Source organism: Triturus cristatus, chromosome 2_1 (genome assembly GCF_964204655.1).
Source record: "Triturus cristatus chromosome 2_1, aTriCri1.1, whole genome shotgun sequence".
Classification (NCBI taxonomy): domain Eukaryota; kingdom Metazoa; phylum Chordata; class Amphibia; order Caudata; family Salamandridae; genus Triturus; species Triturus cristatus.
In genome coordinates, this window is record NC_140581.1 from 1,000,753,872 (window position 1) to 1,000,767,922 (window position 14,051).

Here is a 14,051-nt window from a genome sequence, read left to right on the forward strand (position 1 = left end):
GGAAAATGTTAAATGCTAGCCATCCAAGATGGGTGGCGGAAACATTCCGTTTTTAGCCTATGTTGACACGCTACTTGTAATGGTCAAGAAGCTGCTAAACTTACAACGATCTTTGGGCTTCACAATAATGTAGGAAAAGCAGATTTGTGTTGAGTTTTACAAAAAATAAAATTAAAATTTTTGGCAAGTCTCTCGCATGTTTAGTTGGACAGTAGAAGGTATTTGGTCTCGTCTTGGTACCACTATATTTTCAATTAAAACATTCTCACCACAACTAGCTTTTAATTCAAAGCAGGTTTTTATCCAATTTCCTCAAAAGATTACAACAAGTCATGCAACCCAAAAGATCTTTGATTGTTTAAAAAAAAAAAAGCTCATTATCTCATTTATTGGAATAGTTAGTCTTCAAATAAAGTTCACAAAGTTATTAATGTGTCTACAAACCGAAACAACACATCAACACATGTTTTGCGAATCACTGTCACTTCCCCATGTCAATTTAAGGTATCATTGCACATGGTTTGATCAAAGATTTTAGGGGCATATGTATCAAGCGAATTTTTAGTTGCAAACGCTGCGATTCGCAAAATACAGCGTTTGCGATTAAAAATTCGCAAAACGGGATGTATTAGGCAAATTCCCAACGCAAATTTAAGGAATCGCTAATTTAGCGATTTCTTAAGTTTGCGTAAGCATTTAAGAAATCGCAAATTGCGATTTCTTAAATGAAATGTAACACTCACCAAAGGATTGCGATTAATCCTTAAGAAATCGCAAATTACCACCAACTACTAATTGGTGTTAATTTGCGATTTCTTTTAAAAATGCACGTTTTGTAATTTTACAAAGTGCCATGTGACGCACATACATGCCCTTAGGGCATGTATGTGTGCCATATGACCACATATGCTAATTTCAGGGGTGTATCAGGGTGTCATCTTGACACCCTTGCACCTTTGAAATTATTCTCAAATTGCGATTAGCAAATTGCGATTCGCAATTTGAGAATTACTTCCCATACATTCCTATGGGTCTCCTGGCCCATAGGAATGAATGGGCAGGTATTCCTTAATTGCGATTTCGCAATTTGCTAATCGCAATTAAGGAATTTTAAGAAATCGCAAAAAGTTTGCAATTTTGTAAAAACATCCCGTTTTGCAATTCTCAAATAGCGATTCCTTAAAAATCACTATTTGAGAATCGCAAATGGTGATGTTGATACATATGCCCCTTAGTCTTTCCACCACTTGTTGCCATCAATTGTATTTAAGGGATTCATAGTTTCTTCTATTAGGGCTTTCCAGTAGGCTGGAAGCTTCAGCATGGCAATGGGGCTTGACAGTGTGCAAGCCATAGGTTTTACAACACAATTGAGAAGCACATGGAAAGATTGACCTTTCAGTCAGTACCTTCTAATCTTGATCAAATTCAGAGGCTCTCCTGTTTCACCAGAAAGGACAGACAAAGTTGCTAGTGGGTCACCTTTGCAACTTCACACACCTTTCAGAAGGAAGAGAAAGACAGAAATAGTAATAAAGATAGAAAGAGGGATGAAAAAGAACCTGCAAGAGTGCAGTGAAGAGACAGGAAGTGTATGGTGGATAAAGAAATAAAGTTGGTTTTTAGATTAGGCATGCTAGGCATTCGGCAGACCTTGCATTCCACACCACTGGCAGCATGCGCCTAAGAATATATTTGGGCATGGGCACGTACTTGGAAAATAAAAATAAGTACAACGGAGTGGGAAGTAGATTCACTGAGCAGGGGGAATTTTTGGGGGATTGGAGGGCTTTTGGAATATGTATATGAATGAAGACGGAAAAAGTGATCTGTGCCGCACCTACCTATGTACATACAGGATTAACCACTAACCTTGGGTTCCGGTCAGTGTGCTATTCGCCGTAAAGCGCTTCAGCGCCTCATCAGGTGTAGTAAGCGCTATATAAATACAATACAACACATATTTAGTATTTCATACCAAATCGCTCCTACACGATGAAAGCTGTAGATTCACATATTCTTCCCTTCACTTGGTCACTTGGCATGCACAATCAGTTTTGAAAATGAGCATTAGATGAAATTATGATTCTGTGAATATGTAGCAGCTAGTAAATAATCCTGCAGCTAACATGTTGGCAACGTGTTTTAATGCATTTGTATTGTGTAGAATGGTTATTCGGAGAGGGTCAGCCCACAGTTATGCAATTATTACATTGTAGTCAAAAGTGTGAAGCAAGACAATGTGTGGGAGTGATGAGGGAACTCAGAAAACACCTGGACGCTTGTCATTATTAACCCAAAGAAATCCAAGATCAAAGTATACTGACACACACAACTGCCTGCACACCTTGGGTTCGTCACTTTAAAAATATTAATATATAACTAGATTATTTTGGGAAGCAGTCCACAGGCGGAGTCACAAAATTTCCCACAGCCCTGCCTTGTCTTACTTAGGTCCCTGAGTACAAAACCCCAAGTCCTTGAACACTCTTCTTCCTCACAGGATGAATAAAAAGCTGTGAACCAGAGGTGTTTAATAATACTTCTCCACGCCTAATCGAGCCGCTCTACTTAAAGGCTTTGCGCTGCCTATTCCAACCCCCGTGGACTTGGACGCACTCACGATTAGGAAATAGAGTCAGAGTGCAAATATTTCCAATTTGACTGTTTTTCTTATGTGGAACTAAAAATACTACAATTGATTTATACATATAAATTAAACGATAATTTATAAATGTTTATGTAGTAATATATCCCAATGTAAAAGTGAATCGGGGATTTGCAATGGAGGAAGGTGATGGTTATGTCAAAGGTCAAAGGAGTGCCTGGAAGAGGTGTGAGTCATCCATCCGCCATAGTTCACTGTGAATTGTGGCATTCTGATGCCTTTCTTCCAGGCATCAGCAAATGTCTCAGTCATCCTATGGCGTCAGTGAGGTCAGGTGGAACCTCAGCAAAACCGCTAAAGAAAAATGGACCTTCTGACCAGAACCGCAAGACAGGTGATATGATCACCATTTCTGCACCCACCTATTGAGGTTTCTTCAAACTGCTTGAATGCAGAGTGGTCTGCCCCATGTTCTGTAAGGCTGATTGCTGATTGGATGGCTTGTCAGAGCTCTTTAAAATGTTGAAAATTTGTGTGAAGCTTTTGATTGGATGGGTCAGTTGGGAGAATGGTGAAGTGCTTAGAGGATGCAGTCCACCAGGCTCTGTCAGAATCCAAGCAAGACTCCTGGGGGCAGATTTATGAGCCCCTTGCGCCACTTTTGCGTCACTTTTAACATGGGAAAAGTGACGCAAAAGTGGCGCAAGGGGTTCATAAATCTGCCCCCTGATGTGATGAAATTACCCCTGAGCGACTCTCTTGTAAGATTACCTGGGGATTCCTTCCACAATTACAGGGAAAGGGCATTTGGTTCTTTATTTAAATACCTTTGTTCAGAGAAGCTTATCTATGATCACAGCCGAAGCTGGGTGAGAGCTGGTCCATGCTTACAGCTCAAGATTGAAGTAAGCTACAGGATCCCATTTAAGCATACCTTAGACGTAAGTGGGTGTATAAATACTACAATGGAAGTCCTCTTAATAATTCCTCAGCCTTATTTTTGGGCGGTTACCAATAAAGCATGTGGTGATCTGGTCACACACTGGAGCGTGCTTTTTTTTTAAAGTGGTTATTCTATTCACAGTTTTTTGTCAGCTAATAAGGTTAGAGCCAAGCTAGCATCTGAGCTCCACCCTCATGTGCAAATGGGTGCTCACCTGACATATTTCGTAAACGCTCACGTCGTATACAAGCCCTATCCTGGTTAAAGCAGAGTCCACCTGAGCAGTAACGTAAAATGATGGGGCTCACCTGCAAAAGGTGAAGAGGGGCTCCGGAGTCTCCCATATCTCAGATATTCATTGTCCTTATGCGGAATATCGCCCCCTCAAGGCCTGGGTGGCACAGAAGGTTTGAGGGCCGCCCTGCACCATAGGGGCTGCAGTGTCCTGCTTTAAGGCCCTGTATGTGAGGTAACACTAATAGTTATTTATAGATTTCAGCAGATAGACGCCAAGATTCTCAAAAGAATCATAGAACGCAGCACAGCAGCCCCAAAAAACGCTGCTCTGCGTTGCATGACAGGGAGGGAGCAGGAGGGCACCATATCTACAGAGATGTGGCTCTTTCCTCCCCTCTCCCAAGCACCGGCGCACATTTCAGCTGCCGTGCGCCAGGCACACACCTTAGCGCCATAGAGCTAGGGTGACTGCCTGAGTCTACAATAGGTTTTGTAGTGGAACGGTATCCTTCTTGTACAATATACTATGGCTAGACACACTTCAAATCTTTTCTTACTTTGTATGTGTTCTGCACAGTGCAGCACACATGCAAAGTCGGAAAAGAAAAGAGAAATAAAAACATTTCTCCTTTTAATGCCTCCTTTCAAATGGCGTTAACCCTTGGCGCTAAACCCTGTCTACTATTGTTTGTAGATAGGGTTTTGCGTGAAAAGGCGTGGGTGATTGCATGGGAACACCCACACACCACACATGTAACTCCCTCTTGGTGCTAGGTAAAGCCAAGCAGTCCCTGCTTCTCATTACTTTTGGGTACTTTCCAGTGCAAAACGAAAGTGAATCAGGAAAAAAAACTGTTTATGCCTGTTAGCGTCACATTTGGGACGCTAACCCAGTGCAAAATGTTTCAGAATCTCCCCCAGAGTCTTTTTCCTCTTGTGGTGAACAGACAAAAGTAACATGACAGGAAACCATGAAATCTGCAGATACTTCTAAAAAGGCCTGGATAACATATTGGCACTAACTGGGGAACCTGTATGATAATTTAAATCACATTCCATATGACCTGTCTGTAACCAGGTATATCAGAAAATGATTTCAGAATCAAAATTGATTTTTGTCTTTTTTTCATTATGTTGCCTGTAAAATGCAGCAAAAATAGGTCACAGATGCCTCTTTTTACACTTTATGAACACAGGCCTGGTAAATGGAGGAAACAGGAGGATGAGTTTAAAGGATACTTCAGAATCTTAACTTAAACTATCAGTCAACAATAGCCCCGATTCAAAGCAGGACATAATAGGTGAGGCAGGGCGTAGCTAGACCTACAGTCACCTAGGGCGGACCTAAGTTTGCCGACCGGTGCAGGTAAGAGTGAAGGAGTTGGGGGGTGGTTGGTTGGCAGCTGGCGGCCTACTTGTTCCAGGGGGGCGGGTTCATCTGGCGGCCTACGGACGATTTGTTCTGGGGGGGTGGGTAGTCGTCAGACACTACTTGCCCATCCCTGCCACCCCCAAACAAAAACACTGCCGCCTGGTACGGACTGCCACCCCAGCTACTCAACTGAGGTGAGGTATTTACAGCAGTTGGTAATTTCCAAAGCAGTGGGTTGCAATATTTACTGGGTGCAGTAATACCTCATTTCCAATTTTTCCTCTCCAAAATTGAAGAATTAGGTGCAAAATGTTTTGGTTTCTGCACCAGATTCTAAATGTACTTTAATATATTTCAGCAAGTTTCATTTGCTGAAATTCTCCAGGGAAAAACTGCAAGCGTGCAATAGTTAACACTACTCATAATTCAAATCCAAGTCAAGGAGGCTAACGCCACTCTCTGCCACTTCGTTGTAAATATGCCCCGTAATTTGTTTTAAAAAACTGAGCTTGTAGTTGGAGGTGGGGCCGCCATACTCATTTTTGGGAACCTAATTTTCCTCATCAGACTTTGACCCAGAACAAGAAAGAGAAAACCAAACAAGGGAGAAAAAATGAGGCAGATAAAAATGGTAAAATCATAATAAAAGGAGAAAACAGGGATGAAAACAACCTGCAAGAGTAAGACACAGGAAGTGTCAGTTGGTGCATTAAAGATGCATGCAGTGGATTCCAGTCTATGCAACCTAGGTAAACAGCACACCAACATTTTAAACCTTCAGGCATCGGTTTCTGAACAAAACTTTGGTTTACTCATTTGTTTTTACTCATTTACAGATTAAGCACTAACAATAAGTGCATGTGGCCAACATTTTTCCTAGGTGACTACCATAAGTGCTGCCAAATGCTGTGGTTGGCGAATACTAAGGCTGGCTAGCCTTGATTCCACCCCAAGACTAATTCTTCTGTCTACTCTTCCTGTTAATTTATCTCAATCTAGCAGGTACTTCTTCATCCCTGCTTTCTGCCTTTATTACTGTTTCCTAGTTTTCTCTTCTTTCTTCTCCATTTTCTGCCTTTCTCTGTGGGTTAAAGCCTGGTGATGAGAAATACGTCCACGTGCCAGTACCAACCAGTGGCACAAATTAAACACTGCTTCTGGAGAAGGGTGTCTATCCCTGGCTGCAACCACATCAAACATCCCCTTCTTAGGAAGATTAGATTAAACATTATCCTGTCTAACACCACCAGCACCAGAAGTGCAACAGGGCTTAACACTGCTTGGTAAACAACATTTTGATACTGTGCAGTTGAGGTATGTTTTAGGGCTGTACCTACATCTCACCCGACATCTTTTAATGTCTTGACCTATTATCTTAAACTGATTCAGCTTTCCTGATTTTCTAAGTGAATATTTAGTTACTTCTTAAAACTGAGGTTTCTTCAAACTGCTTGAATGCAGAGTGGTCTCCCCCATGTTCTGTAAGGCTGATTGCTGATTGGATGGCTTGTCAGAGCTCTTTAAAATGTTGAAGGTTTGTGTGAAGCTTTTGATTGGATGGGTCAGTTGGGAGAATGGTGACGTGCTTAGAGGATGCAGTCCACCAGGCTCTGTCAGAATCCAAGCAAGACTCCTGATGTGATGAAATTACCCCTGAGCGACTCTCTTGTAAGATTTCCTGGGGGTTCCTTCCTCAAAAAAAGGGAAAGGGCATTTGGTTCTTTATTTAAATACCTTTGTTCAGAGAAGCTTATTCATGATCACAGCCGAAGCTGGGTGAGAGCTGGTCCATGCTTACAGCTCTAGATTGAAGAAAGCTACAGGATCCCACTTAAGCATCGATTCGTCGATAATGGTGACACAGACAGGCTTCAAGACAGAATGGGTGTCAGTATGAATGTGCAAATGAGTGGCCATAGAACCAGGGCCGGACTGGGAACAGCAACCAGCCCTGGCAGATTGCTGCTCAACCGGCCCTGGGAGCGGGGGCCCCCAGGGCCACAAAACGGGCCCCCACCCTTCCGGCCCACTGGGGAAATGCCCAGTGCCCGCTACAGCCAATCTGGCCCTGCATAGAACCTGGAAAAGTCAAGAGCACTCGGAGGGCTTGGAAGGATCAGAGACCGTGAGACATGATAATACCAGCAAGTGATGGGTAATTTCATGTATGCCTGGGAATACCACTAGTTGAAATGGTCATAAAGCTTATATGTCTTTTCTTAATGTTGGACAATTTCACAATGAGAACGGGTTGTGTGCTTTATTTATTTATGTGCAATGCCATTTCAACAGAACAGGAGGGTCAGATACAGAGGTTAAGGCTCAACTTACTCTGCATGTGGGAAATCACTGAACAGCAAGATAAGCTTCAGCACAGTAGCATTTTTGACCCTCAGCCCTCATGAGAGCATCTGACACATGCCATAACCAGAAGTCAGAATATGTGAAAGCTGAGTCCCACTGGATCTGCATTTCTTCACTGTTGACTTATCCAAACTCTATGGTCTAACCAGAAATTGGCTTAATACCTACAGATTATACCCACAGACATACTTTCTTTCGCTTATTTCTTTTTTGTTTTTTTTTCAATCATTTCAGACATATCTTTTATATGAAAGACCTTTCTATACACACAAACAATTTTAGTCAGTACAAAGTACACACTTCTTCTAGTAGAGCATAGGTAAAAGACGAGTATTCAGTTAAGATATGTCACGTAAAAATGGACTTTGCACTAAGAATTGTGTTGCGTTTTGGAGCATTTGTGTAGCGCTTCTTACGCTTGATGCAGTCATGAAGCATTCTTATTTTCACTGATTTAGAGATACCCTCTCAGAGGTGTGTGGGTGAAAGAGTGGCATGGGACCAGACTATCCCTGACATACATATTGTGTCCTAAATGTGGTCCACAAAAGTATTGCCAAATTGGAGCTAATTGTAGAAAATCTAAACCCAGTGGGACGATGTGTTTGTAAACAATGTATAGAACAACACATTTATATCCAGTGTTATTTCTGTATAGGAAGAGTGCTGTCTGTGATAAGACCTATGTGAGGGGTGCTGATTGAGGTGTACGAAGTTCAAAAACATGATCCAAACATGGTGCAGTGTGTAGTGCTGCGCCGATGCATGAAGTGTTGCAGTGAATGTAAGGATTGGGTGACAAAAAACTCATTTTGCAGATTCATGTGGGAACCCAGTTCAATTCCGGGTCATGTTCTGTGTGTTTGTTTGAGATTAAGCACAGCTGTTATTTATCCATTTAGGTATATATTTATTCCAATATTTAAAATAAATCATGTGGAACGCTTACACAAAAAACCTAGTGTTACGAATATTCTTTTGTCAATCCTCAGGCTAAATAGTTGTGGAGAAACAGACGCACTACAAGAGAAGTACGTGTCACAGGAGGGAAACGTCCTTTCGAACAACGCGGCATTCGTTCAGCACGCAAGTCGTACGAACGACTTGCTTTTAGGGGGCGCATTGGTGGAATGGTGTTGGATTTAAAGTCCAACTCTTTCCCTACTGTTATGCAGACTGCAGTAAGAATAGTAAATTAAACTATTCCAACATCCAGCACCCCCCTGAGGCAAGTCATTAAACGACTTGCGTGCTCAACAAATGTGTCCTAAAGACGCGTTCATACAAAAGCCTTAGTTCTGAACGCATGCGTCCTAAATGCATGCAGAATACCATCATACATTCCTGCAATGAATTCAAGCATGTGTGGTTTCATACTAGGACTCACCATGGTAAGGAGCAGTGCCATCACATGGTTGAAAGGAGTAAAATGGAAGGAAGTGCAGGACTCTGAGATGTTACCAGATACACACGGTTCTGATATTAATGTGTGCCGCGTAGGCATGATGCACATGGGCCCCCAAGCAATATTATATGTATATTTATCCCAGATATTACATAAATGCTACTTAGTTGACTTTTGATAGACAAATGTACTGAGGAAATAGAAAGAGCATCACCTAGGGCATAGGATGGCAATATCTGTACTCTCGTCTGACCCGGGTCCTGTTTCCTTTCATTATTGATCCTGATAGGATTTGTTGGCCTATGTGGAAGAATTACCACCACTGACCTGCTGCCTAATGTCTCCCACAGCAGTGGCTCCAGTTTGAAACCAATGAGTGTCTTCTCTGGACAATGCAAGATGGAGTCAGAGGTTCCGCTATGTTGCCTTCTCGCGTTCTTCCTGTGTACATATTCTCTTTTAAATACTGAGGTTTGACCGCCCAATTGTCAAACAGACCTACTGTGAACGATATACATTGAGCGGGCCTTCTCTGCTGGTGAGCGCTAGGAGACCTCAATTCTAGGCACTAGTGGCCGCGCAGTCACCATGCTAGCAGGCCCAATACTCCAGCCCCCAACACGCAGGTTTGAATTATTAATGGGAATTGAAACAATAAGGCTGAGAAATAAGTGTGGCCTCATCTCCTCTCGGGGCAGCGAGAATGAGCTCAGGCTCCCACCCATCCCCCAGAGGGCCGGGATTAAGTTGGAAATGTGTTGCGATCAGAATTGCAAAAACCGACGTTCTGCTGCAGGTCATAATTAAAATCCTTGCTCCACGCCTGGAAACAACCTGGCATGCAGGTTCAATTTCAACACGCAGCTAATGGTGTAGAGAAAAAGCAAGCAAAATATACAAACGTGTATTCAATTTAAAAGCTGCAACATTTTTCTATAACACAGGGTGAAGGGTGTCAGCTGCTAAGAAAATCCCTATTGTATTTTAACACATCTATCCCACAAGCCACTTGCTCACGGTTACCCTAAGCAGGACTTGTTTGAAGTTTTGGATAGCTCAGTGGGCTCACCAAGGTAAATTCAGTCCAGTGCATAAAACATAATCACATGTTGCTTAATCTAAAGTAACGTAGGTCAAAATGTAAAGTTGATAGGCACTATTTATATAAAACTAACAATGATAATGTAGATACAAGTTGATATTCAGTACTTGTGGTAGTACATGTCCTATTTCACCATAAGTATAAGGGTAGCGGAAGTGGCGTTGCATGTATCACTTCCTGCATCCTCCCAAGTGACATCACTGACCATGCCATCCTAAGAGTTCTGGCCCCAGTAAAATTACAAGTGACATGACCTGAAAAAGTCACAGAAAGTGGAAAAATTCAATACGTTTACAATTAGGAAACTGCTTTAAACAGTTACAGATGGTAAGCAGGCGGTGGAGTCCAGATTGGAAGACTCTGACATAATTTACTCAGCCTAAGAATAGCCGACATCCGTTTTCTTTTTTGGTGTAGTTTGGAGGAAAGGAGGAGATGGTAAACAAAATTCATGTATGTGTGCTGCCGAGACCATGAGATGCTCATCTGAAAGGAGAGGGCTCACTGCTCAAGTAAGTTCCATTCACACATGGAAATGGATTGAGGTACAGCTGCAAAGTATCACAAAAAAATGAGCTTACACTAAATAATTTGTCCTCAAGCACAATATTACCCCATGACAGTGTAATATTGCGCACCAGAAACCCCTTCCTCTGGGGTTGGGGGCTAGCAATGTTGAGATAAATTTCAAAGTTAATAGGTAGTCACACACTTTTCTCTAAGCACTCCCACCATGGAAATATTTCGAATTTTACTCCTGACTATTGCTTGAATTATATTATTTTCTTTTCTTAAAATGTAGGCCTTGGAAGAACATGTGTTTTGTCCTTCACGTTTTTCAATTGCTGTGGCAGTTTGTTTAGCTGTGCACAAGTTAATCTTTAGGAATTTCCTCTTGCTTTTTACTGTGAACAAATTCGTCGAATGAAGTTACCAACTGGCGGTAACTTCAATTTTTTTGCAATAACATAGCTTGCAAGGAAAGACTGGCATACAGAGAAATGGGAAGTTTCCTCACAAATTAGCACCTGTGAAAGCTCAGCTAACTGAAGAGGAGTTACTTATTTACTTTCTTCTAAATCTGTTTCCCGTTGCAAATGTGTGATGCAAACCCCTCCCTAACACTTCATCATGTAAACAGCCATTCAGTATTGTAAAAAGGGCAGTCAGTGCCCATGCCTGCCTTTTGGATGTCCCAATTCTTATTATGGAAATACATGTACTCCCAAATTTCCAAAAAGTGTGACCCTTGTGCTTTCAGAGGTTAGGAGACCTCGATGTTGTTGTATAAACAAGCATTGAGGAAGCCATAGAATGCAAGCATTTATGCAGAGGCAAACTGCACAACGGACAATGCAGAGAATATTGTTTCTGGCATACGTGCACAAGCAGCCAACACAGAGGCTCACATAAACATGCAGCCAGCAAAGATGGAGACGCAAACATCGCTACAGAGCACAAGCACACATGAGCCAGGATAAAAAATACACACAATGTATATGCACAGACAGGGAATATATATATATATATATATATATATATATATATATATTACCTACTGGCGGTCGCCAGTAGGTAGTTATAGTTAGGACCCCTTTTCCATAGGAAATCCGCAACATTCTATTTTGAATAACTTTGGCGCCGGTCGATGAATCCTCGCGAATTTCTCAAAATAGGTGGGGCGCTACGCTCCGCTCCTACCCTGAAAGTCTCGGGGGGATTCGTCAAGCGGGGGCTGAGATAAAAGGGGGGTCCCAAAACGCGTTTTTCCCATGCATTTTTCCATAGGACCTTTAGACAGAGCTACAGCCCGAACGGCTGAACAGAATTACTAGAAATTTGGCAGAGAGGTAGTCCCTATGTCAAGGAAGTGCCTTTTGTAGGTTTGGTGTAAATCTGTTCAGTAGATTCTGAGAAAATAGCCTTTAAATCAATATATATATCTGAGCCCGCTTACGGTACGCTTACCGTACGCTTACCGTACGCGTACGGTGGCGTGCGCGAGCGCGATTCTGATTGGCTCTTAGATCTTAGTAAACATTCGAATCGGCCGAAACCAGGAAGCGGCGTCCGCCATTTTGTCTCTCGCACTGAGTGTTATTTATCAAACATGATGCCCAAAAACATGTTACGGGGCTGTTTTGACAACTCCCTCCCACATAGTCATGTTGAGGGAGTCCCCAAACATCCCCCAAGAGCAAAAACGGTATTATTTTTTTTTCGGCAATTTCGCCGAGTACGCTTACCGTACGCTTACCGTAAGCGTACGGTAAAAAATAGAAAAAAAAAAAACACTATCCACACTTACCCCATCCCCTGTGCTTTTGGTGGCCGCAGGCCACCAAATGTACAGGGCTTATTACACCAGTAAAAAAACTATATTTTGGCAACATGAAATTATAAAATCGAAATAAAAAAAACACTATCCACATTGACCCCACCCCCTGTGCTTTTGGTGGCCGAAGGCCACCAAATGTACAGGGCTTATTAAAGTTGATAAAAACCGTGCACGGAACGCACTGCGTTAAGTGGGCGCGCACGCCTCGAATGGCGTAAAGTAACTTAGCATTTAAAAAACCGTACAAATTCACTGAAAAAACCATAGGTTTCACACACGTTATAGTTAGGAATTAGCATTTAAAAAACCTTGCAAATTCACTGAAAAAACCATAGGTTTCACACATGTTATAGTTAGCGGAAATTTTACTGATAAAAAACCAATGAAATTGCCCCGTTATAGTTAGTGCTGGCAACTATAACTCACGCGACCGCAATCTTCTGCTGATGACATATGTGTCTTTATAAAAAAAAATATTTGTAATATATGTATAGCTAAAAATGTATGGAAGAAGACATGGGCAAATAAGTGTCTAAATACAGTATTAGCATCAGCAGAGGATTGCGGTCGCGTGAGTTATAGTTGCCAGCACTAACTATAACGGGGCAATTTCATTGGTTTTTTATCAGTAAAATTTCCGCTAACTATAACATGTGTGAAACCTATGGTTTTTTCAGTGAATTTGCAAGGTTTTTTAAATGCTAATTCCTAACTATAACGTGTGTGAAACCTATGGTTTTTTCAGTGAATATATATATATATATATATATATATTCACTTAAAAAACCATAGGTTTCACACATGTTATAGTTAGCTGGACATTTCACTCGTAAAAAACCATTGAAATTCCCCCGTTGTAGTTAGTTCAGATAACTATAACTCGCGCGACCGCAATCCACTGCTGATGACGTCACATATTACATCACTCATGACATGGTCAGTGACATCACTCATGACATCACTGATGACATCTTAAATGACATCACGGATAACATCACTGATGACATCATCCTTGTGATAGAGTGGCAGTCGCGCAAGTTATAGTTATCTGAACTAACTATAACGGGGGAATTTCAAGGGTTTTTTACGAGTGAAATGTCCAGCTAACTATAACATGTGTGAAACCTATGGTTTTTTAAGTGAATTTGCAAGGTTTTTTAAATGCTAATTCCTAACTATAACGTGTGTGAAACCTATGGTTTTTTAAGTGAATTTGTAAGGTTTTTTAAATGCTAATTTATGTATGTATTATTATATTTTGTATATATTTATTTTACAATAAACTACCTATGTATATAGTTATAGATTGATTGTATCCTGTAATATGGAATGGCTCAGCTCTTTTTTTTTGAATTTGGATAAAGTTGAACAGCATAGTTAATATCTTCTATAAACTTATAAACAGTTTAAAATATATATATATATTTTTTAAGGGTTTTTCACGGTGCGCGCACGGTGCGCGCACCCTGCGATTTATTGAAAAAAAATAAAATGGTTTTTTCACCCTTCGGGGTCCTTCAGGGACCCCCTGACAAAGGCTAGGGGGTCAGGAACTCTCTACCCTGCCCCCTTTTCACGTTCTCCACCTTTCTTTTTCACTGTCACACACAAAATGGCATCCGACACTTCCTGATTACGACCGATTCGAATGTTGACTGACATCTAACCACCAATCAGAATTA